At 45.6% G+C, this 20,131-nt stretch overlaps 1 long non-coding RNA gene and 1 pseudogene across 8 annotated transcripts in view; one reads left to right on the plus strand and one right to left on the minus strand.

The window, feature by feature from the left end:
* Window positions 1–20,131, plus strand: part of LOC109774455 (uncharacterized) — a 41,597-nt gene that overhangs the window by 11,428 nt on the left and 10,038 nt on the right. For 2 of the 8 annotated variants that reach the window (XR_012185047.1, XR_012185045.1), the window contains exons 4-6: window positions 18,267–18,352; window positions 19,011–19,087; window positions 19,533–19,634. This is a non-coding gene — a long non-coding RNA (uncharacterized lncRNA). Of the gene's footprint in view, window positions 1–17,038; window positions 17,546–18,255; window positions 19,406–19,532; window positions 19,635–20,131 lie in introns of those variants that run through there. The other 6 variants (XR_012185046.1, XR_012185048.1, XR_012185049.1 and 3 more) reach the window with 6 other exon arrangements.
* Window positions 36–2,000, minus strand: LOC109774450 (iron-phytosiderophore transporter YSL15-like; annotated as a pseudogene).

Consider the following 20,131-nt stretch of genomic DNA (forward strand, 5'->3'; position numbering starts at 1 on the left):
CCAAAGGGGTCAGACGAACCGGGACCAATGGCCCCCGAGGCCCGGCCGGCGCCCTGGCCTCACGAACCGGGACTGATGCACCCTTTGGTCCCGGTTCGTGAGTGAACCGGGATTAATGCCCTTACCCAGGCCTCAACCAAAGCCTTGTTTTCTACTAGTGGAGGGAGAAGAAAGCAAGTAAGAGGAAAGGGAGCCATTAATGGAGATGGTGGAGGGGCAAAGGAGAGAGAGAGGGAGGAGGGCGGAGAATTGAAGGAAGAGAGAAGAAAGCAAATGAGAGAGGAAAGCAAGCTATGGGAAAAGGAAGGGGAAGGGCGAAGGAGGGGAAAGGTGGTTGATATTTTGGCTAGTACCCTTAGTAGTAGCGCGGGATAACCCGCCCGCCCTTCTGCTATGGTTAGTACCTGTAGAGCAGGCGTATGTACTCGCGCTGCTGCTAAGCGGGACCCACCAGCTGGCCCCGTGTATAAGTAGTAACAACGCGGGGTACACACACGACGCTACTACTATTAGATTAGCTGCAGCATGGGTCGTATACCCAACGCTGCTACTATGGCCTGTCTTGGGGGTACTATGGGGACCACTTAGTAATAGCGCGGGGCCGCTCTATCCGTGCTATTACTATGTACTACCTGTAGCGCGGGGTTTGGCTCCGCAATGCTACTAATTAACAGTAGCACGCAGTCTCCACCCCGTGCTACTACTAAGCATATGCCTATAGGGTTTTCCCTAATAGTGTAACCATGTGTATGCATCCGACTCCACAAAAAAGTGCAGGTGCACATCATTGTGAATATAGTTTACCTTTTGTCTAAAAAAATATTAAGATAGCTGAAAAATTTACATTCAGAGAGTTCATTACATGTCAGGATAAACTCAGTAGATACACTTGATTGAAAATATAAGCACACGACCAATATAAAATTGTAAGAATCAACGCTCGCCACAAAGACCTAATGCCATGGAATCATATATACACACCATAAAATGTACTCCACAAAGTTCAAACCATGGAGCACTTGCAACACAACGTAAAATCCAAAGATAGTTGAAGAAGGTGTGACTGATAAAGCTCCCTAGCTGGCAGGAGTGAACTTCATGCAGATTGGAGGGTTAATCTTGGCAAGAGCAAGTAAGGAAGATGGGAATACCCATATGCCATCCCCACATATCAAGCCGGATGCAACAGCAGGCACTTGGATGGCAGCCTCCTTCTTGTTCATCTTCTCCCACACAAATACCACCAAACTCCCGATGCACATGTCAATGGCAAAGCTCCCACCTACAAGGAAAGGCACCGCCATTGCCATCGGTAGTGGAACATACTTGCCGTACCTGCGTGGTAGGGTATCCCTTGCAATACTCAGAAGCATCGCAAATGCAAAAATTCCAGCCGAGATTGATAGGCAGTGCTTTGGCAAAGCTGAGAAGCCTTCCACACCGAGAATCGCCATACTACGGTAGATGAGTGCATACGGCGCATTCCAATAGCCATCTGGGTTACCAACATCAAATGCCTTGTAGAAGAGCATGAAGGTGAGGGGTGAGACGATGCAGCCCATGCCCGTCCCGATAGCCTGTGCGACAAGCATGGATCTTGGGGATGTCGACGTGAGATAACTTGTCTTCAAGTCATGCATCAATTCGGCAGACATGAGGACCAACTGCTTCACCAGCGTACCACCAACCAGGCCGGCAATTACACCATTTTTCTTGCCAGCCCAGGCTGCGAAGCTGAAGAGGGCGATCTTGCCGTAGTTGTAGGCCATGTTGATGTCAGTGAGACCTGCTCCGTACGAATTGGAGAACCCGAGCACAGGTGCAAGGAGATATGCTACTATCACATAGTACCACTTGATCTGACGGAACATCAGGGGTATGCTGATTGATGAGATCATGCTAAGCACGGCGTATCCAGTGTATGCCATCCATGAGGGTAGGTTGTCACTCTTGAAAATCTCATCGCGCTAGAGTGTTTATTAAATCTCATCGCTAGACATGGGAAGCACTTTGATCTGATAAGACTTTCCTGAAAGCTGGCATGACACACCATGTCAGTACATTGAATGTACTTGCAAGCTCACAACAAGCATAAGCATAATGGCAAACAATATTATGACATTTAATCAGGTTAAATGCAATGCCAAACATACTACTGATGCGGTGAAATCAACTCGTGCACCGAGTCCCGTGGACTCTCTTACCAGACGGGTTACCTTGTAACCAAAACGGTGACCATACCCGGATCACAAACGAAACCAACACTTCAGTTCCACAATGATCATCTTCATGGTCTCACAAATCATCACATAAACAGTGCGAACCATAAGAATTTAGTGTGCAAGATTACTTAATCATGTTGATCCATGGTGTGACTTACTTACGAGCTATGTCCATAACCGAGAACGCGGCTACCGATAGGTTTCATAAACACTCTACAGAGGTTAGCACACTGTATCCACACCACGGAATCCATGGCCTCGCACTCCCATTCGGGTAGACCAACGACATTCCGACAGAACCCTCCCATTACCATGACACTCTCCCGGCCACTCCGACCAACTCCCCTTTGGGATAAGTCATGGGTGGCCCCGGGCCTACCAAAGGCATCAACGGCCAACGTCGTGGCAAAACTTAAACGGTCCCAAATGGGGACAAGGTACCATAACAACAAACGGGCACACAAGGTTATGTCTGCTTACCGGGCCAGGGTACCGCATGCCCATAACCTTCCCTCGTTTGAGGTACCGACCAGAGGCATGACAACGGGCTGAATAATGACCTTCCGATAAAGGCAAACATGGTTGCACTGGGAAAACTCGATTCAGTGGCACCATGACCCGATCAACATTATGTTCACATTGAATTAACATCAAGTTTACTTGAAGTGAAAATACTCGAGTCACAATATGTCATGAACATGCGACTATTCGACATATATTACAAACAACTTAAAATAAACAGATCAACATCATTAAAGTTTTCTACTTGCACTACTCACCATTAAGCTTTACTGATTTTACTTCACTGGTTTTAACACTCATCATTTTGGTTATACCATAATATATTAAAATCAATTCATCACATGAGGAAAATGCTATCAATCATATCCAAGAGCATAACCACACAATCAAATTTCTTCTACTGCCTTAAACTAGTCCACACCACTACAGGATGCTGCTAACGTGACACTACGATCGGAGACCCTTCGAGAAACTGTGTGCGATGCAATGATCGCAAACGGTGGTGTAGGAAAACTGTCAGAAATGTATAAAAAATTTGCGATGGAGGATGCATCAAACACGGTTTAGATTTTAGTTGCGTGTGCGATGCAGGGCATACGGTTCAATTCAATCAATCGTTTGCGATGAGGAGGCACAAAAGAAACGGGCAGATAGATGAAGGTGTGTGCGATGTACAGCACACGGTTCACTCGGATGAACTGTTTGTGATTAGGCAACACAAAAGAAATGGTCAGCAAGATCAAAGGTGTGTGCGATATACGGCATGCGATTAACTCGGATGAACTATTTGCGTTGAGACATGAGAACAGAAATGGTTCAAATGAACAAGATGTGTGTGATACAAGGCAAACAGGTCTGTAATCAGAAACGTGTGCGAAGACCGATAAGAACACATACGATTAATGCTAACAAGCCGTGTGTGTTGTGAGCAAACGATTGCTGGTATACAATTGTGAGTGATTGATGAAAACATCACCAACGGGTTCCATTGTTTAGTCCGTGTGCGATATGATTTTGTTTGTCCGCACACCATCTACGCTCTGTCTATAGAGCATCAACATATATACTTAAAAAGACAGCATTGCATAACCAAATTAAGCATACAATTACACAAGTGACTACACACATTGCATTTGCACACACCAAAGTAAGCAATTACATGCATACTAAAGTAGGAGAAACAAGGGTCTAATCATCTACTTATTGTTGTGATGACGCTTGCCTTGCTCTGCTTCTGGCTGGATCCCTGGCCGTTTTGGGGAAGGAGGCACTTCCTCATGTCAACGATCCGGCTGTACATGTCATCGCTCGTGTACGCCTCCTTGGCCGCGTACACAACGTGAGCTTTGTCGAGTTTCTCCGTCCAGGCCGAGTGCTAGGCACGCTTGTCCTTGTTGCATGAATCCTTCATGTCTCTGTAGTAGGGGTCGATGATGGCCTCGGCGAGGTGAACCAGTGAGTCCTTCTCATGCTCCTTGCTGCCCCAGATCTTGTATTGGCCCTGGATGTCGACAAGATTCTGGCAGGCAATGCCCAAACTCTCGAGCACCTTTACATCATTGGGGATGTCCACCATAGCAAACATGTAGTGGGGGCTGTTGACAAACCTGGCAAAACGCTCGCAAGGCCTTGTGGCCAGGCAGTAGTGGTAGACGAGGACGTGGTGGCCCACGCACATCTGGGCGACGGTAACCTTGGGACGAGATCCGGCACGAGCGCGGGTGTACTCGAGGTCGAATCCGACCACCTTGTACTTCTCCTCGGCAAGCAACAGCTCCATGATGCCGATGGGTGCTCCGCCCAGACCGGGTGGTTGGTGTACACCACTGAGAGGTCCTCGAACCTTCGGTGGGTGTCCACCACGGCATGGATGGTGAACTGCTGCTCGTCATCGGCAGCCGCTCGGAGCGCCATTGGAGCCGCGCAGGATACTCTCTAAGAATTTCTCGTGGTGGGTGTGCTTCTTGCAATGGTGGGGAGCGATCGAAAGGTTGAAGAGACACAATGGTAGGTTAAATGGCCGCTGTAATAAATGGGGGCCGACCGGCCTGTAATCGCCACGTCTTATCACGACATTCATAGCGGAGGATTCCAGAATCCAGTGCACGCTCGACAACACCGCACCCCAGGCGTGGGCTCGAAGACGTGCCAAATGTATCGTCGGTGAGCCTGTTCCCGCACTACCGTGCTGTTTACTGCGCAAGCTTCCCGCCCGGCTAGTTTGGCCACACGTCGGCTAGAAGAGGGACAAATCGTGGGCGTTTATTGGCAAAAAGCTTTGTAAAAATGAAGTGTGTGGAATGACTTCGGTCATAAGTTTACCCTTGGGTGATGAGGTCAAAGTTACACAGAAGGGTGATGATGGACACTCGAGTGCGATAATTAATTCCGCGCTCTAAAGTGCACACGATGGAAGAAACCAACTGTGTGCAATAATGTCGAAGATCGCAGTCGAGTTAGCTATACAGATCGTGTGTTGTGAGGTCGACAAGGTAAACTGATTCGAGAATGGTTAATAGAATCTAAGACCGTTGCATATTAAGGTCAAAATAGTGCTAGCAATATACGAGCCTCATACCATGCCATTTCAACGATTGTACCACAAAAGCTCGAAATGTTACAAGGTTCAAATTCCAGAGTTATATGGCTCAAATTCGAAGATTACAAGGTTCAAAGTGATATTAGAAATGAAATTCACCTCATCAGCTGCAAACGCTCGCGCTGATACGCTAAACATGGATATCAGAGAGGTTCAAACTAATATCACCACTTCTAAGTCTGGCTTCGAAACCTCACAATTTTCGCAAAGGGGTCAGCCACTGAGAAGTCATGTATGTGGTTGACCCGATGACTTCCGATTACTCTGTCATCTGAAGTTCCAAAATGAAATTCAGCATTTTTGGAGCCTACTCCATTCTGCCGCAGGCGCCGACGCTGATCAACAGACCATTCATTTTTGCGAAATAAATGTAGGGCAAACCTCATTTCCTTCAGCACCCTTGCTCTGAGAACAAAGAACCTGGCGAATATAATCTCCCGTAAGGTCCCTCGGTAGGAGTTCAAAGTAATTTCTGAGAGATGCAGATCTAGGCATTCGATGTGATTGTTATATTGTATCACATTATCCACCACTGGGCCTAATCTTATCTGCAAAAGAAGAAAACGTGTTAGTGCCTACATGCAGTTTTGAACATTACTACAGGCCTAGCTATTTGGTTTGCAGGATTTGTAAAATGCACTAACATGCCATCTTCGATCTGACATGATTAACATGGGCATTTGATTACATTCTAGAAAAATGTAGCCTTCTTCACAAGAGGTTGGAGTGGATGAAAAGTTCCCTAAGAAAACTAGTACAGATGAATCCAAAGGAGAAATGCTTAGTGATTGTAACCATATGGATCAAGCAACCAATATGTACTGAAATCCTCCAAAAGAACCTTCAGAAATCGTAGTACATTGTCATTGTAAACTTGGAAAAAGGTGTCACAAATTGAACTCCCTTGTGGTTAACATTTAACAGGAAAGGAACATCACCTCGATATATAGCTTCTCCAGGCACGAAAAACATCTCAGGAAACTAACAACTTGCTCCAGGTCGGACCCGATAGATTCTACTGCCAAGACCTTCACTGTGCGCAGTTTCGGGGTCAAGCTTGTCGGAATCATTTTCTGAATGACAGACGAACAAACATCTTCAAAATTAGAAATAATGTTAATTTGTAGAAGGAGAGGTAGAAGGCGGCTATTTTACCTGAACGGGTGTGGATCCAATAACAAGTTCGAAGTATTTGTCAGACGAGTAGCCCACCACTGTCAATTTCGGTGCAGAAATGACATTGATTCTTGTTGGACCTTCTTGATCAACTACAAGTAATCTCAGAAGTGCAGGTGTGTCCTGGATGACCATACTGTGGTCCACCTTTTGTGATGTCTTCCTGGCGCACCAGCAACACACATAAATAGTCCGGAGAGTCATGGAGGTGATGTGAAAGGTACTCAACCCATTGATCGCCTGAAGACGAAGGTACTCGAGTGTAGTACAGCCACGGAGTAGGCGCTCCATGTCACCCTTTGAGAGGCAGACGGCGACGAGCTCGAGGTGCTTCAGTCGTGGTAGAATAAGAGCGGGCGCGTCATTAAGGGGCGGGAAATGGCAGTTCCTGAACTTGGCGACGCGCAGCGTGGGCGCAAGGCGGAGTGCAGACGTTGGCAGCGACCGCATATGCCCATCATCAAAAGTGAGCTCCTCGAGCTGATCTAGGGCGGGGGGTCGGAACCAATCGTCAAGCTTGGCTTGGTCCTTGCCGTTGGAACGGAACTTGCCCATTCTAAGGCCTTTGGTTGGGCCAAGGTGACTGTCGAGGATCTTGGAGAACGCATCCAAGCTTTTGCGATAGCCATGGCAGAGCTTGTGGGTGTCGATGAGGTCGAGAGGGTTGGAGTTCCATAGGGGGCGCCACCGCCGGGAAAGGAGGGTTGTCCGTGCCCCATATTTGATTGGGAAGAGGGAGATGATGACTCTCAACATATCATCGGGGAGGCTGCTGATTAAGTCGCTTGCGATTCTAGCTCGCCCCGTCTCCGCTTGTTGGCAGCCCCATTCTCCACCTCCGGAGTCTCCTTGTCAGCGGCGCTTTCTGATAGAAATGGGAGTACAAGGAATATTTAGTTAAAACAGGGCAATAGAAAAGTGTATTGGTAACTAGAAGTTATTAGGTAGGAATATTGTAAGATAAGGGAATAACAATTGGTTGCTTAAATACTACACAATTCATTTGACATTGCTGGGTAAGTCAACATATGCAGATAGTTGAAAAGAAAACTTACTTCGAACAAAGTCTGGATGGATGATTTTGTCGGGGAAGTTAGCATATATCTCGTGACCAGGCCCTTCTATGTGCAGTGCAATTTTAGTGCCAGCTTTCAGTACATAAAACTTTGCAATTTCATTCCAAAAGCCAGTGCCAAAATAGGAGTCACCACGTTCATCAAGTCTTACAGTAGCAACGATTGTAAATCCATGGTTTGTGTGCAGTATGACATTCGTGGAGCCTTGATGTATGTAAAGGGAAAAATTGTGCACTACACAATTTTTTGCATAGCGAGGGATGTCCTGCAGAAAATGGTAGGATTGTTAAAGAAAATATGGTAACATGCAAATATGGGCCCAAATTGAAAGAACTGTACAGCAGTTGAAATCGAAGGACAAAAGTCTATAATTAAACAGATAGGGTAAACATGATGTCATGGAAATATGAGAGTAACCGAAAGAACAATACATCATTAATTTGCCTAATATAGAAAGAAGAGGGGAGAATCCCCTTTGAAGTATATGGTGCATGTGGCACCTTTTATCCAAATGTAGCAATATTTAGAATATGTTCAGGAAAGTAGGCCATGCCAATCGATTTAGGGTGAGATTGAACATATCGCGCGCGTCCTCAAGTTATCTGGTATGATGAGATGGAATCTGTGGCGGCGGTCACCAAGTCCTGAAGTGTCGGCGCACTGTACATTCTATGAATGAAAGAAAACCCTCAAATCAGCTCGAATAAAAATGAATTCACGGTGATTTCCGTCGGGTGATTAAAGGAGGCAGATGAACTGGGATAAGAGATGAGATAATATCTTGTTAAATTATTTACCTTGTCGTCCATGAGAAAGAACCCTCAGTACGGCAGATTCCCCAACCGAGCGGAGCTGGGTCGACCGCGAGCAACATCGAGAAAGTCAATGGCGATAGGCGGCGGCAAGCGGAAGTGGCGAAATGCAGTGGGCTTTGCCGGCAGCCTGGCGGCGGCGGCAAGCGTCGAGCTAAGTGTTTACCGCCGCGATAGGCGGTGCCATGGCATAGACACGGAGGAGCTTCTGCAGGTGTGAATGGGGAACGTACCGGAGGGGCCGAGGGGGTGGCGAGCGGGGTGAGGGTTTTTGTGACGTGGGGATGGTGAGGGTTTTCTTTTTTCTTTTTTGAATTGGGTGGTGAGGGTTTTCTGTCCCACAAAGAATTTTGGGGGCGACGGTTTGCTAGAGCGAACCGTGTGTGATTGACGCAGCAGGCAAAATGATAGTCATTGCACATGGTTCCAATTTTGGGAACCGTGTGTGATTGACGAACTACCTCCGTCCTGGTTTATTGGTCCCTCGTTGTAGCTTTTACCAAAATTTGGCGAAATATTTAACATACTCAGACATATATAATAAGCGTACACGTACATAAGCATAGTTCAACCATAAATACATAGTTCAACCGTCATTAAGCATACTCAAGCGTACATAGTTCGATCCATCCCACATCTCATCTCACATGCGGCCGGCACGATCCTGAAGCTTCTCCAGGTACTCGGCGTACGCGTCGTGCGCCACCCTGCGAGAATACTTCTGCTTGAAGGAGCCAACGGCCCGTCCTCTTGCATGCGCCAGAACACTTAGATACGCGTCATGAATCTTGTGGTTGCAAAATGGGAATCCATAGCCGTCGTTCCAGGTCCTAATACGCCTGTTATGCATTCCCGCATAAAGCTCCCTCAGGATTCGCCTCTTGTACCTCCTCTGGGCATCTTCATCCTCGCTATCCACATTGTCAGACAACACCTATATATATAGTAAAACAAATTTGGCATGAAATCACTGATTACATGCCGTGAAGTAGGATTAGGAATTTATGGCTATTTATTTATACATATTCAGAGATTATGGTTCGATTTTTAAGCACAGTCGTCCATGTGCAGACCAATCTTGAAGAAAATAATGGCACAAACATATGTAGGTCATTCAAAATCAATTGTCAAGTCCTGGCTAGGAATTATTAGCACGAACACTAACCCTAGTCGGATTACTAGTAGAAATCATTTGCACAGATGAAACAACTAATCACTCATCACCTGTACCATTCAAACAATCAATACACTACACGGATCTAACGAAACTTACTCAGATTTCATGGATTGGGAGAACATAACCACAGGATTTCTATTCCAAAAGGGGGAGGCAGGAGTAACCAGAGAAACCCTATGATCTATTTGACACATAAATGGGTATAGATGACTAACCAGCTGTTCGTCGTCGTCGGAGTCATCACCGGAGTGGTCGTCGGAGTCGGTGTGGAACTCCGCATCTGGCTGTGGAAGCTCGACACAGTCGACGACGTCAGGGTGCAGCGATAACTCACCGGCGGTGACAACAACCTTTGTCTCCATCTCCACGCCGTGCTCCGGTGCTTTAGCAGCCCTGGCGTCGCCACTCCCTCCGATGGGGCGCTTCGGCGGCATCCTCATACACGGACGGCTTTGAGGACTGAGAGCGGCGTCGAGGATGCAAGCGGAGAGAAAGGATTGTGTGTGTGTAGCGAGGATGAGGGGTGCGGCCGCTCGGGCGCACCATTAATATGGAGTAGTGGGAGTTGTGGGAGAGAGGTGGGCGGCGGTCAAACCGATGGCTCGCCTCCCGGTGAGCCTGCGCACCAGACTGCTGGCATGCCTACCAAAGTTTCACATAGCTACTCGCACGCCTCCCGATGACACTGCGCAGCGAGCACGCCTCCGTCAATTCACACACCTGCACGCACACCTCCCCGTCTGCCTGCACTGCGGATTGCTCGCATGCTCAAATTTGATTTTTGCACATTATACCCATAGAAAATCAATCAATCAATGTACTAAAATGTCTTAATGATCTCTGTGGTTTTTTTGAAATTAAAACGTCCCTCCTTTGGTAACATGTATGTTCACCACGGGATAATTAATTTAACATGCATCGTAGTTGCGGTGGATTTGCGGTGTGTGTGTGGGTGTGTGCGTCTGGGGGTGGAGGGTGGCTCGCAGTACACTACGAGTTGTGAGCCACCGTGTGGGTTGGCCATTTTGTTAGGCGGGCTGGTGCCACATCAGAGTCGTGAAATCGTTATTTGAAACATTACACAACCCTTTCAAACATAAATGTTTTGGCCACATGCAGTAGATGGTTGTCCTACACGACACTCGATACTCGCATGTGACGCTTTCTATGGGCCCGCGAGGTCGTCGTCCATCACTTTGACGAACAGCCGGTAGTGAGGTTAATTTGACCACCCTGGTAGAATCTTTTTTGTTTGTGTTATGGTGGTATATAGTACGTATCGAAGAGGTGGGAGGGGACTAGCATATATACTATACTTATGCGTCCGTGAACAAGTACACCTCACTCAGTGTCGGGACTTTTTGGTTACCGAGGCATGTGCCACATCAAAATTGTGAAATTGGTTATTCAAACATCACACAACACCTTTTTGGGCCACATGCATATATATCCTAGCTAGGACACTCATGTGTGACGCTTCCATCTGTGGGCCCACGAGGCCATCGTCGATGCATGCATGCATGCATCACTTTGACCTACATCGGTAGAGGTTAATTAATTTCACCATCGATGAGGATTCTTTTGGGTTGTAGATATATTACGACAGGAGCATATAGCATGCGGTGAAGAGGGGGGAAGGGGACCATCATATGTAGTACGCTTGATATGAGCCTCGCTCTGTGTGGGTGCATGGTTTACGGTTTTTGAGGCATGTGGCACATCAAAGTTGTGCATTTTGGGTATTCAACATATATATGTTTGGCCCACATGCAAAGCGGTGGTGGTTGTCCTCTCGCACCCACTTAAGCGGTTATCAGCGATATCGATGCTTTCATCTGTGGGCCTGCTTGGTCCATCACTTCTTTTTGCCTGACAACAAGAGAGGTTAATTTGACTTAGGAGGGGATTATTATTTTTGCTCTAGGATGATATGCATGATACACTTTGAGCACACACACATGCATGTGTACGCATGAATCCCTCCCATCGAGTCGAAGTGGCTAGTACAACGACACCATCATGAACCGATCTCGCTGTGTGGGAAGCTAGTTTACGATTTTTGACACACGCGCCAGATCAATGTTGTGTATTCAAACATGCATGCACGCATCACCTCCATACATATGCATGTAGTGGTTGCCTTCGAACGATACACTCCCTCGCGTGGTTATCGGCGACAAGCCTATATATTCGTGGGCTCGCGTGGACATCCATGATCACCTTGACCAACAACAAGATAGGTTACCATGGCGGATTCTTCATTTGGTTCGTGTTATCGTAGTATAGGTCATGGTGAGATTCGGACCTAATTAAGTTTGAGCGCATATACTATGCACGCATGCATGCATATATGAATCCCCATCGTTGGCTTGAAGGGTGGTGTAACATACATATGCATCATCAACCTAACCCTCACTCAGTGTGGGGATTTCTAGTTGGAAATCACGGTGCCACATCAAAGTTGTTCATTGTTACTCAAAAACACACCTCTCCATACATATGTTTGGGCCACACGCATGCAGTGGTTGTCTTTGGGGACTAGCTACTTGCATGATTATTGGCGAGCTAGCCCATCTCCGGGGTCGCATGGACGGCCATCACTTTGACCAACAACAAGAGAGAGGTTGTACGACCAAGGTGGATTATTCCCGGTCTGTTTTACAATCCATCTTGGTGAAATATATGCCTCTATGGCCCGCCGACTGAAAGTGTGTGTGGGGGGGTGCTACATCGCACTTTGCTAGGTGAACCTCGGTTGGGGGGCATGCATTCATAGCTTAATTAGGATTCCCTTCATGGCGACACGAGGGGGGTGGGGGCTGTTAGCTACTTCGCACTTTGCTAGGTGAACCTCGGTTGGGGGGAGGGGCATGCTCATAGCTTAGGATTCCCTTTGTGCCGACACGAGGGGGGCTGCTAGCTACTTCGCACTTTGCTAGGTGAACCTCGGTTGGGGGGCATGTGCATTCATAGCTTAGGATTCCCTTCGTGCCGACACGAGGGAGGGGTGGCTGCTAGCTACTTTGCACTTTGCTAGGGTGAACCTCGGTTGGAGGGGGAGGGCATGCATTCATAGCTTAGGATTCCCTTCGTGCCGACATGAGGGAGGGGGTCTGCTAGCTACTTCTCACTTTGCTAGGTGAACCTCGGTTAGGGGGGCATGTTCAAGCTTAGGATTCCCTTCGTGCCGACGCGAGGGAGGGGTGGCTGCTAGCTCTTCGCACTTTGCTAGGGTGAACCTCGGTTGGGGGGGGGAGATCATGCATTCATAGCTTAGCTAGGATTCCCTTCGTGCCGACACGAGGGTGGGGGCTGCTAGCTACTTCGCACTTTGCTAGGTGAACCTCGATTGGGGGGGCATGCATTCATAGCTTAGGAATCCCTTCGTGCCGACACGAGGGAGGGGGGCTGCTAGCTCTACTTCACACTTTGCTAGGTGAACCTCGGTTGGGGGGCATGCATTCATAGCTTAGGATTCCCTTCGTGCCGACACGAGGGAGGGGGGCTGCTAGCTACTTCGCACTTTGCTACGGTGAACCTCGATTGGGAGGGCATGCATTCATATATAGCTTAGGATTCCCTTCGTACTGACACGAGGGAGGAGGGGGGCTGCTAGCTACTTCGCACTTTGCTAGGTGAACCTCGGTTGAGGGGGAGGGGGCATGCAATACCGTGCGCTTTGCGAGAGAGGTGCCACATCGAAGTTGCATTTGGTATTTGAAAATCAAACCACCCTTTTGATACATAAATTTGGTCCACATGCAAGTGTGTTCGTGTTCTGACCCTCTCCCCTGTCATTTTTCATCAAATTTATGAACATTAGACAAGTCGGATGACGCAACAGACACGGTTCACTCAAACTAACCATGTGCCACGCCGGTGCACCTGTCACGCACACATCCGCACAGTACATTGGGCTCCACGAGGCTCCCCCTCTCAAAAATATCTGCCCGCTTCGAGGGTTTTTCTGTTTCATAACTGATACGTCTCCATCGTATCTATAATTTTTGATTGTTCCATGCCAATATTCTACAACTTTCATATACTTTTGGCAACTTTTTATACCATTTTTGGGACTAACATATTGATCCAGTGCCCAGTGCAAGTTCTTGTCTGTTGCATGTTTTTTGTTTCGCAGAAAACCCATACACTACAAGAAATATGTCAACTAGTGACCTTCCGTCAGTGACCCTGGAAGAATTGGTCGGGGGCTCCAAACCCTAAACTATAACGACCATTTTGGTCAGAAAGGTCGTAATTTCCTTACACGAAATGGTCATAAAGCAGATAGCACTGCTCCACTGCCTTATTTCTAGCTGATCATGACCAATATAGATGGTCATAACCTTGTAAATTGTGGTGGGTTGCTATGACTAGGCGCCACCTCATTAGTTTTGCCAATGTGTCATGTCCATGTGGCAGTTTTTGCCCTAGGTTGTGAAGCAACCTATATTTCTGTCATTCCCAAAATTCCCAAAAAATCTCATTAATTCTTTGGGTCATATCTTCGTCAAATATGTAAAAAACCTTCCTTGCCTAGTTCAGAAATAATTCAAAAAATATTTGTTTTCCTATTCTGTTCAGAAAACCACTTTGTGAAGGAAGTACCACTTTGGCATGTCCAAATGGTATCCATTTTCTACAGTTCTTTCCTATGCCCAAATAACCATCCTCCACCAAATGCCAGCTCAATCCATTCATTATTTTGAGCCCAGCTTCAACATTCGTATTTATGTCCAGTGTGGTACTTTGCAAAGCAAGTACCACCTACGCTCCTCCTTTTGAGCTGAAAATTTGTGAAGACGGTCTTCTTAATAACTGATCATGCTCAGCCAAAACTCACGCCCATTAGCCATGTGCATTTCTCGTACCGCTAATCAAACACTTGGCTGCTTATTCATGTTTGAGCATCGATCGGTCTCCTCGTGAGAATCTTATGTTGTGATTTTCTTCCTAGCACCTACCTGGGGAGTGCCCAACCCACTAGACATGCCTAGGCCGCCCAGAACACATGGCAATGCCACAGTCACGCGGTGACCACGCGGCGGGCATGCGAGTTTACGCGCTCTAGAGTTGGGGCCCTCGACCACCGTCCAAACCTCGACGTATCGCCACCAAGCCATGTATTTATGATTAAATAGGTACTTATGTGACTAGAAATGATTTTTGGAAAAAATAAATAGCAAACTATGAGGCAGCTGCAATTCAAATTTGACCCGCTTCCTACTGAATCGGCGGGAATTTGTCTTTTTCACCAGAGGTGGATCAAAACTTTTGACACCCAACCATTTTGTCAATTGTGCATTAAATATGGCCTAGTATTTTATAAAATTGATTTGGTCCAATTTTGCAACAAATATATGGTAGGTCCTTCACAAAAAAAACTCATTTCAGGCACTCGGAAAATGGAAAATGAATTTTCCGTGCACAGAAAATGAAAACTTCCTTAGGCAACATTGTTTGCCATTCCAAGATGCACCCTTGTGCACAATATGAGATCATTTGAACAAACTATGCCATGAATATGGCCATAAGATTGATCATTTGGCTTGGAAGCCATGAATCTTCACGCATGACAGGTCATTTTTGAGAACACTTTTTTAAAATAATTTTCGTATTACAAGTTTATTATTTTTCCTGGAAACTTGGTCACATATAATGACACAATGCGAAGGTTTTCCAATTTTTTGATTTTTTTTGAATTTTTTATGCCCGTTTCAAAATGCGATCAAAACGGCGGGCTTGACCGTTCCTAGCTAGTGGTTGAATGTTGGAAAACTTTTGATGTTTCTCTAATTAAATAAATACTTATGTACCTAGAAATGATTTTTGGAAAAAATAAAGAGCAAACTATGAGGCAGCTGCAGTTCAAATTTGACCCGCTTCCAACTGAATCGGCGGAAATTTGTCTTTTTCACCAGAGGTGGATCAAAACTTTTTACACCCAACCATTTGGTCAATTGTACATTGAATATGGCCTAGTATTTTAGAAAAATGATTTGGTCCAATTTTGCAAGAATTATTTGGTAGGTCCTTCACAAAAAAACCTCATTTGGGGCACGCGAAAAATTTAAAATGGCTCTTTTGTGCAATGAAAGTGAAAACTCCCTTAGGCAACATTGTTTGGAATTCCAAGATGCACCCTTGTGCACAATATGAGATCATTTGAACAAACTATGCCATGAATGTGGCCATAAGATTGATCATTTGGCTTGAAAGCCATGAATTTTCACGCATGACAGCTCATTTTTTAGAACACTTTTTAAAAATAATTTCCGTATTACAAGTTTATTATTTTTCCTGGAAACTTGGTCACATATAATGACACAATGTGAAGGTTTTCCAATTTTATGATTTTTTTGAATTTTTTATGCCCGTTTCAAAATGCGGTCAAAACAGCGGGCTTGACCGTTCCTAGCTAGTGGTTGAATCTTGGAAAACTTTTGATGTTTCTCTAATTAAATAGATACTTATGTACCTAGAAATAATTTTTGGAAAAAATAAAGAGCAAACTATGAGGCAGCTGCAGTTCAAATTTGACCCGCTTCCAGCTGAATCGGCGAAAATTTGTCTTTTTCACCAGAGGTGGATCAAAACTTTTTACACCCTTGTGCATTAAATATGGCCTAGTATTTTAGAAAAATGATTTGGTCCAATTTTGCAAGAATTATTTGGTAGGTCCTTCACAAAAAAACCTCATTTGGGGCACTCGAAAAATGGAAAATGGCTCTTTTGTGCAATGAAAGTGAACCCTTAGGCAACATTGTTTGGAATTCCAAGATGCACCCTTGTGCACAATATGAGATCATTTGAACAAACTATGCCATGAATGTGGCCATAAGATTGATCATTTGGCTTGAAAGCCATGAATCTTCACGCATGACAGCTCATTTCTGAGAACACTTTTTTAAAATAATTTCCGTATTACAAGTATATTATTTTTCCTGGAAACTTGGTCACATATAATGACACAATGCGAAGGTTTTCCAATTTTTTGATTTTTTTTCAATTTTTTATGCCCGTTTCAAAATGCGGTCAAAACGGCAGGCTTGACCATTTGTACCTATGTGTGGAATCTTGCAAAACTATTGGCGCATCTCTGATGAAATATATACTTGTGTATCTTAAAATGATTTATGTAAAAAATAACGAGCAAGATATGAAGTAGGTGTAGTTCAAATTTGACCCAGTCCCAGCTGATTCGGAAGGAACCCATTTAAATGGCCAAAAATAGGTAGAAAGATTGAAAATGCATTAAAGTTGGTGATCATTCATAAAATGTGGTATAATTTGAGTGAAAATTTTAGTGGTGCCATTTTGCAAAATAATACGGGCAGTTGCTTCACATTTTACTATGTTTTTGCACTTAGAAACTATTTTAAATGACAAAAATATCGAACAAATCAGGATCTCTCACGCGGATCGCCCCGCTCTATGAAATCTGAGTCGTCCACGGCGGATGGATCCAACGTCCACCCTCTCACCCACCCACACCCACCCACTCTCCCCCGCACACCACTCGTCCCCCGCATGACTTCCCCTCCTCTCTCTCTCCCAGATCCATACGCCGCCGCAACCATCGCCATCCTCTCCCCTTCCCGCAGATCCAAAACCACGGCGACGGTCATGCGGATCGAAAAGCGATGGCAGCAGACCTCATGGATCCATCTCCCTCACCCTCTCAGCCCCCACGCACCCATGCCCGCCACCCCCAACCCTCTCCCTCCCTCTATGATCTCGATCGGCCCTGCTCTCCACCGCCCACCTCGACTTCGCAGGAGATAGAGGCGTCGCCGCCCAGCAACCATGGCTGTCTTTCTCGCCGATGAGCACGGCGCTCCATCAATCTGGCCGGACCCGGCACGTGCGTGGCCTGTCTAGGGTCTCCGGCCACTAGGACGGGACAGCGCCATCGACCCTCGGCTCCGGCGACTGCGACTGGCAGCGGGCGTCTCTCCCAGGTAATAGATGAGATCCATCTCCCTCCCGCCTTTATCCTTGGTTCGTTCTCGCTTGCCGCGTTAGATCTGTTCGTGATATGCACTAGATAGTGATGCCGAGGTACGTACGTATACGCCAGTCTAGTCACCGTCTCCTGCCGTGCACTCAGGGGCAAATTATGCGATCCATGATCGCCCGTCAGTGATTCAATTTTTTCTGTTGACCTCGTTGTCAGTCGTTGGGGTACTTGGCCATCATACAGCAGTACCGATCGAGTACGGACGTGGTACTGGTAGCGACACTGTGCTCGCAATCAATGCACGCTTTCCATCCTGTTTGGTCGTTGGTCGTTCGATCGGCGACTTGGTTTACTTCTTCTGTACTACTCATGTTATACTAGATAGGAAGCTATTCACTTATTTACTTTTACAGGAAGCTAACTTGTTCATGCAAATAGATAGGCATTGGCATCATACATGGCTTGACTTCGTTCCTTATCGAATGAACCAAATAGGATTCAGTTTCAAAAACTCGACTCAACATATCAGCAGCAACAGTACAACGTTTCCAAAGTATCCCCCCAGTTTTTGGGTCAACAGTGGAGTAGGAGTAGGAGTAGCCCACGCTAGCGGTGTTCACGTAGCATTTCTTACCTTTTTATCAAATTTGCATCACATATTTGTTATATATATCAGAATGATTAAGAATCTTAATATTTGACTGTTTTCAGTCATCTTGCAGTTTCTGGGATGAGCGGGAGCACGAAGTGGTTTGGCTGTTCGGCAACTCCGAGTGACCACGGTACAGGGCAGGTGCCATGGCGGCAGGTACTTGTGTGGTGAGAAGCAACCTTCGGCTGATCATCAGGAAAGGCAGCAAGCATGATTATTAGTATTTCAGTCACGCTGATGCTCACTGTTGTTGTTGCCCTTTTTAGCTGAAACCCACAAATACAGTTAGAATTTGCCTTGAGATATCTATGTGTGAGTGTCAATACAACTTCTTAAAGGGAATTATCCGGGCCTAACTTATGTGGATGTAGATGCATATTACTACTACTCAATAACCTTCATCTAGTCACCGTTACTGTATGAAAGAATTCATGAACTAGGATTTTGTTTAAGTAGCTACCGAATCTGCTTGCTTGGTTATGGCAGACATACATGTCTTACAAATTCGTTATTCTTGTTTGAAGCTAAGCTAGGCTACTGCAGTTCCAGCAAAAAACAGGGGAGCCGCTCTTTTTGTTCTTCACTAATAAATTCTTGTTTGAATGCATATCCTGGGGGTGGTGAAGCTGGGAGCCTTTCCTCCCCATAAAAATACTTTGCTCTTCATTATGAGCAGTGCCCTTATATGATTAGCTGCTAGGAGTGTTTATATACTTGATCACCACACCTCTACTGTTCTGGTTACTTTTGCTTTCTTCTATGTAGTTGTCCAGGGCATAACAGTTTTATGTGTGGCTTGTTATTTTGTTACCAGCCTACTTTCTTGTGCTCCTGGTCGAGTCTTGTGGAGAAGCAGGGCGAATCGGGCATCATCTCACTTGTGCCTCTGTGGTAAGAATAGAACACCACTCTCACTTGATGTGCATGTATTAGTACAACAAAGCATTCTTACATGGTGATTGTTAGCGACACAACAATTATCTTGCAACATAGCTTGCCAAATTGCTTGCTTGCTTACTATATAACCTGTATTGCTAAACATGTTATCCTACTCCATGATGTTGTATCATTTGCAAATACTCCTGGACATCAGCTCCCATTAGCTATAATCTGTACCTCTAAAAGAGGAGTATAAACTGGAATAATCTGTACTCTATTATGCTTGAGACTTGATCCAAGCCATATTAATTGTTGCCAGTGATGTTATTATCTACTCTAATGGCTGATGAATCTGTACCTGCCATACCATGTGGAATGACTAATGAATCTGTACCCGAATACCATGTGTAATGATTGTTATTTTTGCATCATTTAAACATTTTTTTCTGCTATATAGTTTCTGTAGCGACCCGACCCGAATGGATCAAGTCTCTGTGCTTAAGTGCCATCCCTGGATCGGTATGCTGACACACACAGTACTCAAGGATTTATAACAGAGGTAAATCACATGTATAAAGTAACGTAAATACTATTACCTCAATCCAAAATAGCGGAAGTAACAAGGTTGTGGATTCCCATCAACACCAACGGCAAAGTTGAGTGTAGAAATCGTAACCCTAACGTATCACTTACTCGTCGTAAGATATCCTGCAACATGAAACGTTGCAGCCCGAAAATGGGTCAGCACATGGAATATGCTGGCAATGTAACACATAGAGAGTAATGAACAGAATAATACTATACTACATGCATGTATGGCTGGTGGAAAAAGCTCTATGGTTATAATGTTTTTGCGAAAAGCCAATTTTTCCCTACTTCAAAGGAATAAATTTTATTTAACTATCATGGTGGTTGTGAAACATTGAGATGGTTGACAGCATCTCAATCCCAAATTAAGTATCATCATTAACCCAACAATATTAATTAAAGTAACATGATGAGATCAACGGGATAATCCAAGAACTAGAAACTCAAGATGTCCATAACCGGGGACAC

The sequence above is a fragment of the Aegilops tauschii genome, chromosome 5 (assembly GCF_002575655.3).
Source record: "Aegilops tauschii subsp. strangulata cultivar AL8/78 chromosome 5, Aet v6.0, whole genome shotgun sequence".
Taxonomy (NCBI): Eukaryota; Viridiplantae; Streptophyta; class Magnoliopsida; order Poales; family Poaceae; genus Aegilops; species Aegilops tauschii.